At 32.0% G+C, this 19348-nt stretch overlaps 1 protein-coding gene across 3 annotated transcripts in view; it reads right to left on the reverse strand.

The window, feature by feature from the left end:
* The window catches only part of LOC123710702 (IQ motif and SEC7 domain-containing protein 2), a 144078-nt gene that overhangs the window by 117057 nt on the left and 7673 nt on the right, over positions 1–19348 (reverse strand). For all 3 annotated transcript variants that reach the window (XM_045662801.1, XM_045662797.1, XM_045662798.1), the window contains exon 2: positions 854–871. The gene's annotated coding sequence lies outside the window, so the exon portion shown is untranslated. The remainder of the gene's footprint in view (positions 1–853; positions 872–19348) is intronic.

Below are 19348 nucleotides of genomic sequence, written 5' to 3' on the forward strand. Positions count from 1 at the left end.
TTGACTTTGACTTTGCTAGGGTGTTTGGTCTGAATAAATTTTCATGATCCATTACTTCATTTCGTTTAGTTTTAGGCCTAACATAAATAAAATATTAATTACATTATATACAATATTGATTTAATAAACAGAGACCACAATACATCATTTAATTTAAACTTCATACACAATTGTTAGACACGCTTTACAAATTAACAAAGGACCAGGAACTATCGTAACGAGTTTAACGAAGAGTTGACTGACACGTATTACGGAAGAGATATAGGAACCGTGCCCTTAATATACTTATAATACAATGACATTAGAAACCGGATATAAACACCACCGGATACCACTACAAGTACAACAAAAGTAAATTTTCCAACAAATCTGTCATTCAAAAGTATAACAGAACTTGATAGATGATTTAAATTGACCGCGCAAACTGGTGCTTTACTTTTCTGATCTATCTGTAGCCTTTTAGATATTCTTCAATAATATTGTAATGAAGGGGAATAAACCTGCCCGTAGGCTATGGACTCGCATGCCATACTTATTAGTTGTGGAGGTAAATTCAATAATAATATGATAACATGATTCAGTGATCTATTCGTTCCATTTAACTATGTTCGATTAGGATACATTTTAATGATGTCTGACTAGGCAGAGATGACGGCTTTATTGTATCAATATAAGAATTACATTGCTATGTATATATTGTAAATTAATAAATTAATGTAATACTGAAAAAGATAAAATATCTTTCAAAGTACTACTGTTAATAACAATAAGAAATATTATTAAACAAACTTCGATAATACACCAAATATGTATAAAATAACATAATAAGACATTTCTCGTGTTTAAACCTTACCTTGGTTATCATTGGTATCTGAAACAAAAATAATTTATCGTTAATAGCGTTGTAAAATAATAAAAAGTGTTTTACACAAAAAACAATCAAAAAATTGTTTGAAAATTCTCTCAAATTGTCGCTTCCAGCTCAAATGGAACCAACAACCAAACATTTAACATCGATATCAATAATATAATTATATCACAATTTCAATTTACTTGTGTTCTACAGTGTAACACATATACAAAAACTAATGAAACACTGATCACGCAAAATGCCCCACAGCTTACAACCCTTATTAAATTCCTGTAATGAAATTACAACCTTATCTTTTTAGCTATAAGAGCTCTTTTAACATATATCCTGTGACCCCAAATTCTTTAAGCACTTGTAGCGCGCAATTTTGGTGTAGTGATCAATACAATTATTCTTATGCCAAAGAATATTATGTATTTGTATTAGACTAGACGTAAATTGTTCCGTCTGCGACTGTATTTGAGTAGAAGTATCTATTGATATATTTAAAACCAAATTTTCGCCGCAAACATCTACTTATTCAACAAAAATCTCACAAAATCTAGTTTTTAATTCGCCCAAAAACATATTTATATATATTATTTCTTAACAATTATTCCTTACTTACACTGCTAATGTATACTATTATCATTTGTTCGACTAAGTATTATTATTATAACAGTCTTTTACTTTTTTTTGGGACTGAGATGCAAACTAGCTCCAGCAGAATGACCAGCGCTGTGGAACAGTCTGATCCTCAGCATATTGCTGAGCCAAGGCCAGTTACAATCACGACACGTATAACACTTAAAACATACCTTGGTCTTTAAAATAAAATAAAAATGTTATTTTTCATTCTTTTTTATTATTATTATTTTGTGTTTCGTCAGTAATAAATTATGTATATGTCTAATTATCTATAATACTTATTTTTAACTTCTATACAACTTTCAGGCCCTATTATAAATTGGTAAATGCTTACCATACAAGCATTGAAACATAATAGACGAAGTTACTTACTATAAATCATATTGTGAGATCATTCCGAGTGTGCCAAATGGCTTTTGTTAAATTATTGTAGTGTATCGATTCTAGTGAACTATTGAGTCAACCATTTCAATCATCTCTTTTACACAGTAGCCACGCTGTTTAGCATATCTATAAACTAATAAGCTGCAATTAGTGACTAGAATGAAATAATACAAACGATTATAGTTGCTTAAATACAAATTCTTTTCTAATGTTGAAGGTAATTTGAAAAATTCACTCCAAATTTTTCATAAAGAGTTCTAACGCTACGTCGACAATAGTAAAAAGCTTTATGAAATTTTCTGGAACGTGGAACTAGTCTATTTAATAAGGAGCTTAAAAACCTATTTAAAGCAGGTTTTCTTCTTTTAATGAAAGACTGACCTATGTTTATATTACAGTATCTGACTGAAAATAAAAGATCGTTGTTTTAAAATAAAAAATTTAAGCATTTGAACAGCGTTGCGTTACTATACCTATTTGATTTCTATATACAAGGAGAGAATCGAATTATTGGCCCACGAATGGAGGAGCTATGCATACAAAAAAGATACAAATCCAAGTGATAACCTCAACTTTCAGTGATTTGAAGTCGGTTAAAAACATCCGCAAGTACATAATTAAAAGTTTGCCAGCACGTGTATATACAGTTCAATTTGAATTTAAGGTTTTTTTTTATGTTATGGCAAATCTCTATCACACGAAGGTATAATATAATGAGTATAGCATCAGAGAGCAGAGATCTGAACTGTTTTGTTCTATACAATTTTCCAACCACGCTATTAAGAGGCAGCTAGTTCACACCTAAGGACGTGGTAAAAAATTTAAATCCAGCTGACACCAAGGCACCTAGCATTTGCCGCCAGGGTCACATTGGCCACATTGACCGGACCGGTCATGGCAACCTTAAAAACCGAGACAATGAAAGGACCAGGTATCATAAAACATGGGCGCTAAGGTCTCTGACGTCAATCACCTAGCTGAAAATCGTCAGAGATGGAAGAAGCAGTGCAGTAATCTCCCGCAACGAGCATCATAAAGCTCAGAAGAGAGGAAGCGATCGGAGAAGGAGGAGTTTTTAGGTCATAAGCGATCATGAAAAATCCAACATATATTTATATATATTGCCAAGCTCAAAACTGGCTGAAGGAAGCATTTCGGGTATTTTTGTCCCCTTCAACTCGGAAGTAAGAATTTTATGGAGGGAAAAATTGCACAGAAAAACCAATATCCGTATATATCTGTACCTGTGAACGCAATAGTTACAGTATATTATTTATAAATAGACGGGTCGATTAATAATTTAATTAATTCTTCAAGATTTGACTCAAAGGATAAATAAACATAATATAACAGTGCCATGCTATGTGACCATTAGAACAGTTTCCAACATTTCCACCATCGCTTATCGGGAAATCAATAAGCAAGTTCACGGGAAAGGTTCACTGCGACTCAAACAATGCCCAGAGCACATATAAAACCTCTGGGGGCTCACAACGGTCGAAAGGTTTTATTTATAATGCTTTTAGAAATTTTCCAAAGCTTCGGTAGAATGAACTTTATTAAAAAGATCTTAAGAGTAAGTATAGCTTGACATATTGATAACATAAATATTCTACTAAATTATTTTAAAACAGTATTTATAAAGAAGTTAGCTAGTCGAATGGATTACCTTTTAAGTCTGTCTAAAAGAACTAATTACAATCACTTCTTTTTGTGCTCGTTTTTATTCAAAGAATGATTACAAATAAATATGGTACCTCCATTTATGGCAAAAAACACTTGTACTAAGTTCTAAGGTTCTATAGGTATACTAGCGGATCTGTACCCACGTCATACATATTAAATAAAATCTAATAATGCAAATCACTCCACTCCACTTGAACGGACAAAAAATTTCATCAAAATCCGTCAAGCCGTTTAAGAGTTAAATTACAAACACATGCGCAGAAGATTTATATATACAAATCAGCTGTTTATTTGCTGTATAAATAAATAACCTAGTTACCGACTGCAGCCCCATCTGCCTGGCTGATTTGGCATATAAAAAACATTCAAATTGGTCCAGCCGTTTAAGAGGAGTTCGGACATACACACGTACAGTAGAATTATATATATATAAAGATTTAATCTTTTTATTAAGCTGTACCTACTACCTACAAACTTGTTACTTACCTATTTAGTTTGTTTAATCTACAAGTATATAATACAACAAGAATTTTACGTAACGCTGATATTGATATACGTTTTGAACGGAAAAAGTTTAAAAAATGACGTTATACTGCAAATTCGAACTAAACTCAATAGCAACTAGCGAGTATTGTAAATGTACATAACATGTGCCCGGGTAGTAAATGCCATAATAAATACGCTGTCATGAGACATCGTAAATAAACTCGTAAATGGGGTTTTCGGCAACACTTATTATCTCTTGTCTGTGAGACCTAGACCGTTAATTTGAAATAATAAAAATCCGTTAAAGATTTTACAGTACAAAAATTATGACCTAAAATGGGATGATAAAACTCTATCATATATTTTTAATATTGTGCTTGATACACGAATACATTTAATACTAAAATATTTAAATAACATATACTAATAAGGATCCTTCAACAGAATACCGGGTTCATAAGCCGGCAACGCACTCGCGGGACGAAAGTGAGACGTAATCGTAGTCGTCAAAGCTTTATAGCAAATTATTTGTTTGAAATGTGTATTTGTTTAGAACTGCTGTACATAAGAAAATCCCTGGGATTTCCAGGATTTAACCCAGTGAGTTGGAATGTAGCCGCATTCTAGGGCTACTTTAGACATATATTATCAGTAAATGTATGTACGTATTTTTAAATATTATTGTATTAAAGAATAATTTAATATATATAATATAAAGCAGTAAAGTGAGAAACCGTGAGACTGATAAGGACAAAACAAACAATACTTAAAGTTTGCTAATTAAGGGTTAATTAAAGATATGTTTTTATTTATTTTATTAACACTACGTTACATTACAATATAAAAATAGAACATAATTAAATGAAAAGGTGGAAATTAAATGAACTGGCGACCTTATCGCTTTCGAGCGATCTCTTCCAGGCAACCACTTCAGTATAGAAAAAAAATGTATTAAATTACATAAGGTAGGCAAGAAGTGAAAAATACATATTACATATAGTTATAAAGAAGAAACTAAACTGATTGTAAATGATTTGATTAAAACTACACATATAACATATATAAAAGTTCTAAGACACCTGTTAGTAAAGTAAAAAAAGTACTGTGACCTCACTGCAACTTAATTGCAATACAGCCAAGAAAGTGTTGACAACATTAATTGTACTGAACATTGCCAAATTTAAAATCGATTGTACTATTTATTTCAAAGTTTCGACAGGGGAAAAAGCACTAGAGAGCAAATTCTGAATAATAAGGAGACTTACATTAAAAATTGTTATGAAATTAACTTTCCGGCGGTAATTTGCTTCGTTGACTATCGGAAAACGATTGATTGTGTAGTTTGGTAACAATGTGGTACAACTTGCTGGAGATGGGAGTTCCTCTACATCTTTTCTCAGTTCTTCTTCTTAGAGGCGGAACATGGATCCGTTTAATTCAACACAGCCACATCATCTCATATGGCACTGGCGGCATATGCTACATAATTCCTAGCCACCCGTCTCGGCTTTCAAGTATTTGTCTCCAGACAGTGTTGCAAGATTTCACCCACATTGCCCGTAAATCTCATGACAAACTTGAAAAACCTATAACCGGGATAATGGAGTGAACTAGGCATCTGACGCCATTCGCCAAGCGTCAAAGATGGACGCAGTAGTACAGCAAAGTGCACCGATTTAGTTAATCGGGATCATTACAAGGCAGTGAGCAGTCTAATTGGAGAAGGATTTAAATTATTAGTAAACATTCATTGAAGTAAAACAATTCAGCCTCCCAGTATCGAAGTGTTTTGGCACTCGCTTACAAAACCAAAGAAAAAATTGTAAAGCATTAGTAACGGAATGATGAAAACAAAAGTTTAAAGAGCAATTTGAGCTGAAAAATCGCGTAACAAGATTCTAGTTTTGCGGTAATCTAGCGGTTATCTTGCGGATTATACTTACGATCTAGGTTAATGGTAAACAAGTTCAATTATCACTTGAAGGTTAAATGCATTTTGCAATTAAATAAAAAACTCTAAAACTAACAGAATTTCATGTGTTTTTAAAAAAATATTAACGTTTCAGGGTAGATACTTTTATTTAGCATAATATTTAGCGATACTTAATACATTCGTGAAGTGTCCTATCTAGTTGTGAGCAAGTAATGTTACAGAACAAAACAACGCTATGTAGACATGAAAACGAAAGATCACAAATCTGGATAAAAAGACTCGGAGTAAAAAGGAGAAGATATGCTATCTGCTACCGCCACTGTTGTGTATATAGTACCGGGGGTTTAGAGCTTGTGTGTGTGTCTTGTAGTTATTTTAGTGGGTTTTGCTCAACTATTCTCTGAATAACATTCTGGTGTGGGTGAAAAGAAACTGTGCAAACTACTTAGCTTAACGTGAAAATATTTTTGAAATATTTCCGAGCCAATCAAAATTGTGAATTGAATCATCAAATAATTATAAAGATTTTGCCGGGCTAATGTATTTTTGAATGACGTACAACGTATACAAAACTTATAATCTCCTGGTAATTGATCTTCATATTCCCTGACAATGCAAATGGTACTACTCAATACCGGTTTAAAATCTCAGAGTCATGTGTTTAGACATATGTTTATGAACAGATGTGAAACAATATAGGATTACTATGTGATTTTAAGCAATCACATTAGGGAATTGAAAATCAAAGACATAAATTCCTAAAGAATTACAAAACTATATAATTATAAAAACGAATATATATATAATATATGGAAAATAAAATAGTATTTTTGTAGAAAAAACTTTTTTAACGGATTGCAGTTATGTATTAAATATCTATGTATTATGTGAAATAATTATAAACTTATAATTATTTTACATAATTTTAAAATTTTCCGACGTTTCGCGTGCTTTTCAGCGTGCGTGGTCACGGTGATTGAAGACAAAAGGTGTTAAATGTCAAAATGTATGACAGTTGTAGAGAAAGTTATACATATTATCTGTATTTATTTCTCCGGAGTTGATATCGACTAAAAGATGACGGGTATCGAAAAGTGTTTTCTTTGAATGTGTAAAAGTTATGTTTATAAAAGACAATACTAGAATTTTTGTCTAAATAGACAAGTAGAGATCAACCTTTGGGGCCTCCAAGTCATAAAATTTAAATTAATCATTACGTATGGAAAATGCTTTCTCCTATAATGCTCAGACTTTCGACTATATTTAAATATGAATAGTTCATTACCTTAAAAGATCCATAAAACCTATCCGAGCACGAGACGAATAAAAGGAAAATTAATTTTCATTAAATACTGTTACGAAGAAATTCAATTAATCCTATAATCTGAGAGAATCCTCTCCGGTCATATACAGGGATTACAAATAAGAATTGGGTTAACCAAGAGATTTGGATTAGCGAAATTTATTGGTTTAAATTGGAAATATTCCTCTTAGGTTTCATAACTAAGTTTCTATTCCTATGTCTCGTATTATTAGATAAAGCTCGCATTTTAAATATCGTTTGACATTTAATATTTACGCACCGTTTACGTAAATACATCTAGTATAATATACATGTCTTGACCAGTGTTGGCCTTGTGGCTTCAGCGTGTGACTCTCAATCCTGAGGTCGTAGGTGCGTTCCCCGACTTTGGTCGATCCACAGTCCACAGGAGTTTCTTTCAATATGCGCATTTAACACTGGCTCAAACAGTGAAGGTAAACATCGGAAGGCAATCAGCATGCCTTAGACCCACAAAGTCGACGGTGTGTGTCAGGAGGCTGATCATTTAGTTGCCTATTAGATTGACAAATGTCTCAACTTGACATCATGAAAGAGACACAGAAAGTTAAGGACGAGATCTAAAAAAATTGTAGCGCCACTGATTTTTTTGTTGAAATCTCTAGAATAATATCTCTCTCTAGAAAAATATCTCTAATAGATATCTATTTTGTAATAAATTATCCAATCTGTGCATTGGGTGGAGTGTCTTGTGAATGAGTAAAGCACCATTTAACATTTACTTATTTATTAAAGATCTTTTAGATGATATTTTATTTATTAATTAACACTTCGTTACACTACAGAAAATAAAAAAATTGAACATAATTAAATCAAAAGGAGGGCAACTGGCGGGCTTATCGCTTACGAGCGACCTTTTCCAGGCAACCACTGTGAGTAAAAATACATGTTGTACACAGTTTTTAAGACAAAAACTAAACAGAAACAACAACTAAAAAGATGATACATTAAAAATAGAAAGTAAAAAAGTAGGTTTTATTTTAATATAAGACTTTTAAAGCTTATTTGCAGCTATGGACTAAGTGCAATTTTAAAGATTCTTCTCCTTCGTAGTCTTCAGTACTGAAAGTCGTGCCTGTCTGCTGCGCCTTAGCGCATTAGAGATGTTGAGAAAACCATTCCAGAGACTTCCGACTCCAGTCCTCCTTATCAGCAGCATGTCAAGACTATTAGGTTCTCTCCTGGCAAAATATCCAAAGTAGCTAAGCGTTTGTAAATTATAGTTGATAGTCAACTGAGAATTAACTTATTGGGTTTTTATGCAGTCCATAGTATTCGTAACATTTACCTCCAACAATTGAATGCTTCTTAAAGATACAAGCTTTTAAACAAACTCAAAACAAACCAGTTTAATTTGGTAAAACCATTTATAGTAACCTGGTTAATAACACCTTTATAAGTAAAACGAATAAAACACCACATATTTAAGTGACTCTCAAAGTTTACGGACAGGAAAGTATCGATCGTGTGGTATCTCCTTGTTAGGAAACTGGGCAATTTTTACGAAAGATAAAGAAAAATTGTCACCAGCAAAGAACTATTGTTCGACTAGCTATTTAGAATAGCTTTTTACTTAAAGTAACATAAATAGTAAATATATATATAAAGTGATTTTTAAAATATTCTAAAAGTGCAATGAAGCATTTGATCATATCAAAATTATTTCAAGTCAAAAGAAAGCAAATAGTTACTTGTTCTTTGGTCTACTTTTTTGATGATAACTTAAACAGTAAAAAAACTTTTTTAAACATATTGCCCACACATTGTCTATGCTTGAAAATGAAATGCATCTTAAAGGATTCCTACAAAAAAATAATTCGTTTATGTACTTTTATTTTTGAGAGCTTTACTTACTTTTTCTGACAAGAGGAGGGGCGGGATAAATTGCAGTAAATCTGCTTACGTAATACTTGAACGCCCCCTTAGATGAAACTCAAATAAAAATACCATAACTTATTAACGCCAGCAAAAAAATAATCATTTAAACAATATCCTTACACTTAACTGTGTCGATACTCTCTTTGACATCTTTTTATCCTATCATTAATAAAATGTGTTTATTAACAAATCATTTTTGTATAGTTTTCTTCATTTAACTTGTTTTGAGTTGTGTATGGAGTAATTTTTAAAAGCCGTATAGCCATAAATCCATTCCTCTATCTAACATCAAAGGACCTTTTATTCTCTAACGGGGTCATCACCCCTGGCCCCTGGATTAATACTCGCCGCTCGTGTGACAAATTTAATATAATTCTTTACGATTTAAAACTATGATTCAAATTCTTCTTCATGATGAGTAAAAAATTAAATGTTTTTGATTATGTATAATTCTCCACAGTTTTGTTGAGCTGTGTTTGCCTAGTGGCTTCAGCGTGCCACTCTCATCCTTGAGAGCGTAGGTTCGAAGCCCGGCTGTGCACCAATGGGCTTATTTTCTATATTTGTATTTAATATGTCAAGCACAGAAGGCTGATCACCTACTTAGCTATTAGATTGACAAATGATCATGAAACAGATACAGAAATCTGAGGCCCAGAGCTAAAATGGTTTTTTTTTCATAATTTCCACCAAATAAAACATACAGTAAAAGGGTTATCTACACTAACATATTATTATTACTATATTATAAAGAGGAAATATTTATAAAAAATAAAAACAAATACTGGACCATTATTAAAATTTCTTACATTGTTCGAATGCAACATTCCTCAATTCATACTGGCTACATTTTTTATACTATATACATGTGCACATACAATCTAAAAGCTTGGTGCTGTGCTGTGCTGTGCTGTGCTGTGCTGTGCTGTGTCCGAAAAACTATAAAGTAATATTTGTTATTGTATATATTTTGTAAATGAAGTCATAATGGACTTTTTAACAAAGGCCTCGTCATATACCTTACAACTATATTTATGACGTCAACTTGTTTAATATCAGAACCTTGAACCTGCAATACATCTCCCTCTCTCATACATTAAACTTAATCGTTACGTCCTTCTCCTACATATTGCCGATTGTCTTTGACAGCAAAGCGTTAAAGTGGCACTAATTGTATCAAGCGAGGCTAATATCAATGGAAACTATTTCTAACGCGATAATGACCATGACACTATTATGCACTAGTTTTATCGATTATGACCTATATGTTGGATGCTATTTTCTCATTCCAAATTTAAAAAAAGCTACTGGAGTGGAATCAACTTGTCGCGCTAAGTTATAATGATTGAATTCTAGTATACTTATAATAATAATAAAAGCTTTTATTGCTGTAGTTATTATACTAGTACATAAGAAACGTGAAATACTACAAAAAATTAATACTAAACAAATAATAAAAATAAATAATACTAATGATTAATCGGCAAGCCGGTTAGTTTTTGATAAACAGCTTGTCCTTGGACATAGGCCTCCTCTAAGGGCTTCCACTCTTCTCTGGTTCTAGCTTTACGCAACCACATAGGACGAGCTACTCTTCGCACACCATCTTCCCATCTTTTTATTTGTCTTCCTCGTTTTCTTTTGTTATAGCGAGGAAGCCATTCCGTTACTTTCTTCGTTCATTTATATCATATATAGTATACTTCATATACAATAAATGAACCTATACGTTCTTATAGAGAATATTTTTTTAGGTTATTTTGTGGAATATTTAAAAAGATCTGCCGAAAAGCACGTGAAAACATAGAACTTCTGCTATACACTGGACACGTGTTGATAATGTAATAAAAAATGTATGCCTATACAAGTATACACATGTAAGAAGTCAGTACCTTATTGCTACTAACATTCTTACAGATTTTCATTATTTGTCTTTTTGAAGTGAAACTTGTTTGTTGGAAAAAAAATTGCCGTCACATTTTTCCCGTTACGCGTCATCTTTTTCTTGTCCCTACCACGGTTGATTCGAAGCCATTAATACCAAAATAAATATATATATTTTATCATAAACTACAGACGTTTGCCTGCACTTGGTGGAACGTAAGGTACAGACAAAGGTAAGTAAGGCAAGGAGGTGATATATTAATAAAAAAATACAATTAATTAGCGTTATTATACGTTAAAGATGTCTTATTTTATGCTTGAATATTCCAATGGTATATGTGTAATTCTGCGTAACATAATACTGTTATAAAATCCATATGTTATCATTCAAACAATCTAAGTGCACACCTTTATTAAGGAAACACATGTGGAATTTGAGATAGCAATAATCAGATTTATATATATCCGAATGTGCATATATATTGCATTGTGCACATTGAATTCAAGTATATAGTGCCCATATATCATTTATTTATCAAATATTTCTACTTATATTATTGTACCGATGCATTAGAGTTGCCAATTAATACTTGTTAAAACAAAAACAAGTAGTAAACTTTTGGCTTCCTCAGAGCGTACCAATTCTTAAAAGGCTGGCAACGCTCTTGCGAGCCTTTTGGCAAGGTCCTGTTGTATAAAAAAAAACAATACAATTATTGACTATGTTACTACGTCGATATCTTCAAAACACAAATTTTCCGTCCAGTAATTAAAGCCAATCAAACAGATTCGTAATGTTTTATAATCAAACCAATTACATCTGTGTAATAAATCACATGTGTGGTCATGAATTGATTAGTCACTGAGAACAAAGAATCCTTCAGTGCTCAATATTTTTTTTTACTTATATTGAGTTCTCTTGTATACGTAGGCGTGGGAAGGGTTTATCTCAGAATTTTGAATTTCGAATCAAACTTGCATGGGCGACTGGCAGCGCTTGAAGTGCTCCATAAAAATACAAATAAATATGTTTTTTGGCAATTATGTTTATGTTAATTACCGCCAATATTTATGAAATTTAAAGCATAGAAAATACAATTACGCATCGTTACGAGACTAACAAAGAAATTCATATTTCGGTTACACGGACAACGTTAATTACATTTGAGATGGAATTAACTGGCCAATGTTAAAGTTACCGAAGCGTAAATCCGTACATACACATATAACCTTAATAACTTTACATAACACTTCGGACGTATGGACTTTATCATATTTATTTGTGTCTTATAATCCATAATTCAAAAATAAATCAGCCCAACTTTGACAAATTTACTTTTTCATCTCTTTCTATCAAATTGGGTTAACGCTGTGATGAAAAGAGTACACATACGTACTTTAGATAAAACGGTCCTTCAAGAAAAGAGCGTTACAAATCTTTACCCCTTAGCATCTCACTAGGGAGAATACTGGCATTGAGACTGTCCAAGGACGGCTGTATAACTGAACATAAGGTGAGCGTCCTTTGGCCCCCGTTATATATACCTTTTTCTGTATAGCTGCTAGTAGCTGCTAGAGCTTGTCTTATCTTTAGCTGTAGTTCCGTATAATGTTTAATGCAGATTATCTATAAACCTGTAAACATGAGTGCAACGTCCCCCAGCCATGATTCATCTGTCGAGTGCATTCAATGCGCATAGCACTACCAAATTAGACAACGCGATACAAGTGTCTAAAATCCTTTCGTTTGTTTTGCCATTCAACTACACGACAATTTCTTGTATATATTTAATACACACATTTGCGTGTTGTTCCCACGAGAATGTAAGTGCGTGCTCCTATTTCACCATGCCTCCTGCTGATGTCATGTAGAACATGGTGTTATGGTTGCAGCTCCTTACAAACGTTGTAATACAAAAAAAACTTGGCAATTAAAAAGAGTGGCGGAGAGATTATTGCAAGTTCTTCTCTTCCGTTCTACGCCCTTGATTTGAGAAGTGGCAGTAAATGTAAAATTAGAAGCATTTAATGAATATTTCTTTTTTATTGACCTTCATAAGTGTACATTGTGTTACCTATGTCAATAAATGATTTTCGACTTTGACTTTGACAATGTTAAACAATATTAAAATGTAAATACATACATTCAAAATAATGTATTTGAGATAAATATAAGAGGAAGATTTCAGCGCAGGGGAATCAGTCACCCACGTAGTCCTGAAGTGCGTGGCTGTGGCTTCCCAACGAACGGAAGCTCTCGCTCCGTGGAGCCTGCGAAGTCACAGGTCAATAACAAACCCCAGGTAACTTCCGAGCTTCCGGAAGGCTAAGCTGGCCTAATTAACCAGGACTTTATGCATAACATACCAAATGGACGTCTAAGTGCGGAAACTGGGTCCTACATATTGTGTACTTTTAACTGAAGTATTGTCCATACCAATTATATATCATCTATTTATTATATACATAATATGTTTATCATTTATCATACATGTCTGGATAATTTGAATAATATAGACAGGCCAGTTGAATTATAATTAAAAAAACAATACAGGAATTACTTACTTACAAAACTATTTAAATCAACAAATGTTAAAGTATTTACTACGGTTTTTAGTTTTAATTTATTAATAATATATATTAAGTCTAAGAAATTCATAGCAACAAAGAAATCTTATGACAAGACGTATAGGACCACTGTTTTTTCATATGAGACAACAATTAGACTATGTCAATTAGCTAATTTAGAATTGCTTCTAAATTATTCATCATCGCAACTTTCTCTCGCATCTGAGTGACGCATCTTCAATGCTAGAATAATAAAAATAATCTGACGTTTTTAGAACATCGAAATACAAAACGAATACTGTGGGAGCGATAATCTAAATATGGTTACCAACGGGGAGCGACCAAATCGTTTTGCAAAACGCACCTAAACTGTTTAATTAATGAGAATCACACGTTGAAACTGAGATTCAGTTTAACAATTGATGACATTTCTTTATGAAATAATATTAAGTTAGTGTTTCTTTTTCCAACTGAATTCCTTTACTATAAGATTACCTTTTTAAGGAATGCAATTATTACAGTATTTCTTACTTTTAATAATTATAGTAAAAGTTGCTTTTCTTCTGAAGTTTGTTTTATTTTCTTTCGTAACTGTTCAGCGATGTATATATATATAAAAGGAGGTAGCTTTTTCGGATTCTTAATTGTTCTTACTTAAACCTTATTTCTTCTCCAAACAAATAAGACAAGGATGACTTGTTTATTTATTCGTAATTTTACACGACCGTGATAAGAACTTTTTAATAGCAATTTGATACAAAAAAAAATTTATAAATATAATCTTATATGTATAGGAAACAAGTTTTAGTTCTATATTTAAATAAATAATATATTCCTTTTAATCCAATATTAATTGTTATGATCAATCAATCAGCTGATTGGGTATAACGCATTGTAGCTCAGGCAATGTGAAGGTTACCAGCATTAAATACTTTGTGCTTTCGAGTGTTAATTGTCTATCGACACGAACAACTATTTTAAAACTCAGTATGCATTGTTCTAAGTTCACTATTCTAAGCTAACTATTAATTTAATACATACGCAAAATTAAAACTGTCATGTAATAATTGTATATGAATTTGGTGTTATCGCCTGGTAGTTTGTAACGATAGCGATAGCGATATCGATAGATAGAAGTGTTTGTATGCAAAGATGTAAAACAAAAATAAATAAACCAGTATCACTACCTTTTTAGGTTTAGGCCTAAGATTTCTGTATTTGTTTCATGATAATTTATTTTTCTTAATAGACAAGTAGGTGTGTCAGTCTTCTGTGCCTGAGACACGCCAGTTTCTTCGCCGTTCGAAGGAATAAAGACAGAAAGTCTATTGGTGAACAGCCGGGGGTCGAACCTACTGAAGCCACTAGGCCAACACTGTTCTCCATGATGCAAAGATGAAGTTCCCTAACCATTTACTTTTATTTCATACAAAAGATTTCACATAATTTTATTTGTATTTATATGAGTTTAGTTTAGTTTATATGAGAATTAAGGATACGAAATTGTAAATGAAATTGGTTTGTAAGCTAATTTTACAGTACTTCACCCCTCTGAATCAATTAAGTTAATGCAAGGAGTGGTCGTTGTTGATTAGGGTTTTGATTTCAACAGTATTTGATTAAACTTTTAAATCAGATTTTACGTAAGTTGTGACAAAGTTTGAAACAAATATTGGACCCGATGTATACATCCAAATATGTATAAAAAATTCATTTATAATTAAAATTCTTCGAAATAATTTACATTTATTGTTATTTAAATATTTATTAAATAATATTAAAAAAATACTTAAACTTCCACAAAGCACTCTTTTCATGTTAAGTTCAAGAATAAATGTCGTGTTCCGCGAAGCTTTAAGCTACTTGAATCTAAGTTGAATTTAGTTGCGCTAAAATTGTGTCGCATTTTCTTAGAGAAAATAAAAGTTACTCCCTCTAAAGAACATTAATGTACTTTTGACTTTAAAATAACATTACTAGACATCATATATCATATTCTAAACTATTATTTGTAGAATTGAAATAAAATGCTACTTGTCACAAGATGGCGTATCAGGACATTTAAATCGCATATATATATATATATATATATATATATATATCAAATTGTTATTGTCAAGTTAATACAACTTGAAGCGGCAGTTAGTGTAAAGAAATCAACTAACGTTAATAATGAAGTTTTTTTTAATAGAAATTGATAATCAAACCATATTTTCTCAGAATTATCTTATACTATGTTTAATCATCCATCAACATAGTGATGCTAATTATCAGAGTGGTATCTACTAATTACATTAAAACATCATTTCACGCTCATTACTAAGAAGCATTGCGTGCTTCATTTACCGAAGAAATGTGTAAATGTCGGTATTTTAAACCTATTAAGATCTCTTTTATGCTTAGAAGAACTTACGAACAAATAATATAATACAATTTATTATATATATTGAAGACCGGTTACCACCTGATAACTATATACAAGTAGGTGACAAATATTAAAAACAAAATACTGCTTTAAAAAGATGATTGATTGACAGCTAAAGAGATAAAATCTATAAGTATAAAAATGAATTGCAAAATATGTAGCTAAACGCAAAACTCGTAGACGGCTGGACCAATTAGTGTAAATTTTAAGGAAGATTTTAATAAAGTTTTTTTTTACAATTAGTGTTAAGTAGAAACTCTCGGTTTTAATTCGGGAAAATGGAACAGTTTTAATCGCAGCATATAATTACATATGTTGGTATGTTGCTAAGAAAAAGGTAGTCTATGTAATAAAATCATATTAAGGCAAAACGAATTGGGAGCTAGTAAATGTATATATATCTTCAACGCGAATTTATATCAGTTTATTTGTAGTTTGAAATACCGTACTCGTATGAATAGTCAAGGCAAATGGGTAATAAGCCTTCTGTCGCATAGGGGGCTATATGATTCAATGGAACAATCATTCTTTTACGGGGAATCGCACTTAGCTTAGGTTTCTTGGTATTAAAACAAATCATATACAAAATACTAATCTATTTTAGGACTTTATCAAATTCAACCCAAGTTTAACGCGTCATCAACTCAGCAAATAACGAAAATACTTTTACGCAAATGTAGGTCATTAAAAATGTAATATTCACTTGCGATGACAAAGTTTCGTTTCAGAATTTCAAGTCGTAATTGAACTTTTATTAGACCCAAACTCCAGGGTATTAAATATTTAATTTTTTTAATTATATAGTGTTTCAATACTTGAAAACGTTCCTGAATATATAAAGCTGACAACTTCTTTTGGCGCGTAAGGGAAAAATTATGAGAGTACATTTTTACGATGCGCGCGCACACCGTCACAACAAACCCTGAAGTTAGCAAAGTCAAATTTTTTTTTTTGCTGTGAAATTTATATAAACTTCATTTAACTGGATAACGCGTAATAATAAAACAATAAATGTATTCAATACCGTTTTTCTATTGTTAGTGTTGTTTTTTGTACAAACGTAGAATTTTAAAATGATTTTTATCTTGTTACGCCAAAGAAGTACAGCTTCTAACGCGTGTACATAAAGTACAGATGTTTTTTTATATAACAGGCCAGTAAGTTGATGCGATGTTAAGTGATACCACCCCCACGGACACTCTCAATGCCAGAGGGCGATAGTTTGGTGGCCTATTAGAAATTGGTACGCTCTTTTCTTGAAGGTTAAGTCGAAGTCGAACCCTAAGTCGAATTGGTTCAGAAATATTTAAGTGAGCAGGCAATTTCACAAAATGGTTAAAATCCCTTATATAAACTACATCTATTAGGGCGAGTCCTTCATCCCTTTACTACCTGTCGTGTTTTTAACTGAATACAATATATACATGATGTCAACTCTCGTTTTCGCTATTCCAAAGTCTTAGTTATATTAAGAAAGCTTCACGGTATAACTGGTATTTTTATTTCAGGATGAGGCCATTTTATATAAAAATGTCATCGAAAAATAAAAGTGTAAAAATCGATGACATAATCTATGTCGCTAATTCAAAAACGACTTCAGATATGTCGGCTTTGTTACAAAAGACATAATCTAATCTAAATCTTCCGAACCTTGAATATTACCGAAGTACATTTCTCTGTTACATCTTGACCATTATGCAAATGCAATTTGTTCGCTCACTTTGATACTTAATCATAATTTACATTAATATTAATCATCTTTAATATAATATAGACTAGACTGTGGGACGGTGGAAAATATTAACCAACATTTTCAAATTATAAATCTGGAATATCTTAAGAGGCCGGCAACGGGAGCCCTCTGACATTGAGAGTGTCCATATGATATAACATCAGGTGAGCCCATTTGCCCCTTTCCATAATTTTATGAAAATATTTAAAAAAATACCTAAACCTTTATGAATCATTCGAGATATTGGTGAAAACCGCAAATTTCTGTGAAACAAAGAATCGGGAAGGCTTCTATTTATATAATATATAAAAAAAATAAACATGTTTTCACTGACTTTCGTACGCAATATGAAGTTTTACAACATTTCTCTAGAACTCAATCATCATCTCATCGTTAATGCAGCATTCGAAGAAGAAGATTTTTTCTACCTCGAAAAAGTCTTTGCATTTTTCAGATTAATATTTCTTTTGGTAGAAAAACCTACACCTACAACCTCACAACCTCTACCTTATAAATTTTAGTTTTTATTAAGTTGGTTAAATTATATTAAATTCTTTAAAATATTAGTATAACTAGACAAAGAAAACACTTGAAGAATTCATAAAGATACTATCAGTCTTAAATAGCCATTTTTGTTATTATTTTCAAAACAAGATATCAGATGATTAACTGAGGTCGGTACGGTTGTTAAGTTTAAAAACATTTCGTTACTATAGATTATAGGACTAAAACCATAATTCCCAGTGCCAAAAGTTTTCTAATAAAGTCCAGGCTTCGAGAGTTCCTGTCTTTTCCGTACTTTTATTGGCTTGTATGATTTTCTTCCGTAAAAAACTTTATGAAAGAGCCAAAATTTTTAGTTATATCCGCTTTTCGTAGCTACGTTTAATACTGCGAAACTAGTGAAAATTGACTTTGAGGAAGTTTTATGAACCAATGAATAGAGCTCTAAAGACAAAACTTGGGCTGCCTATATTCTTTTTTAATTATCTGTATTAATTTCAATTACATTTAGGAGTGTTTTAAGCACAGTAAAATACTTTTTTTATGTTCCTACTAAATCAGAACCACTTTTATCCCACTTAGGGCATCTACGACCCAAAAAATATCTGTTACATTTAAAAACAATACCAAGGTAGTTCACAAATCAAATAAACTTGACCTCTACATGATTGCTCATCATACATACATCAATAGTAAACAAGCAAACAATTGAATGACGCAACAATCATTACCGCATTTACTATGTTGTATGACGTGACCATTACACATGACCTATGCACTTAGTTAAATCAAGTTACATCTTTCGATGCACAGGGATCACGCTTTAATGGTTTTACAACGCACCTGAACCAGAATAAATTAATCCTTCGAATCTCCCACGTATTGTACAAAGTTCGATATAATCGAACGCTACACACAGGTCTTGTGTGGCTGGGCATTGTTTCACCGTTCATATTGGCCTGGTTCACAGATGTCTAGGGGCAACTGTCTATTGTGTTGTATTATGTTTATTTAATTTGTTACTAACA

Source organism: Pieris brassicae, chromosome 6 (genome assembly GCF_905147105.1).
Source record: "Pieris brassicae chromosome 6, ilPieBrab1.1, whole genome shotgun sequence".
NCBI classification, from domain to species: domain Eukaryota; kingdom Metazoa; phylum Arthropoda; class Insecta; order Lepidoptera; family Pieridae; genus Pieris; species Pieris brassicae.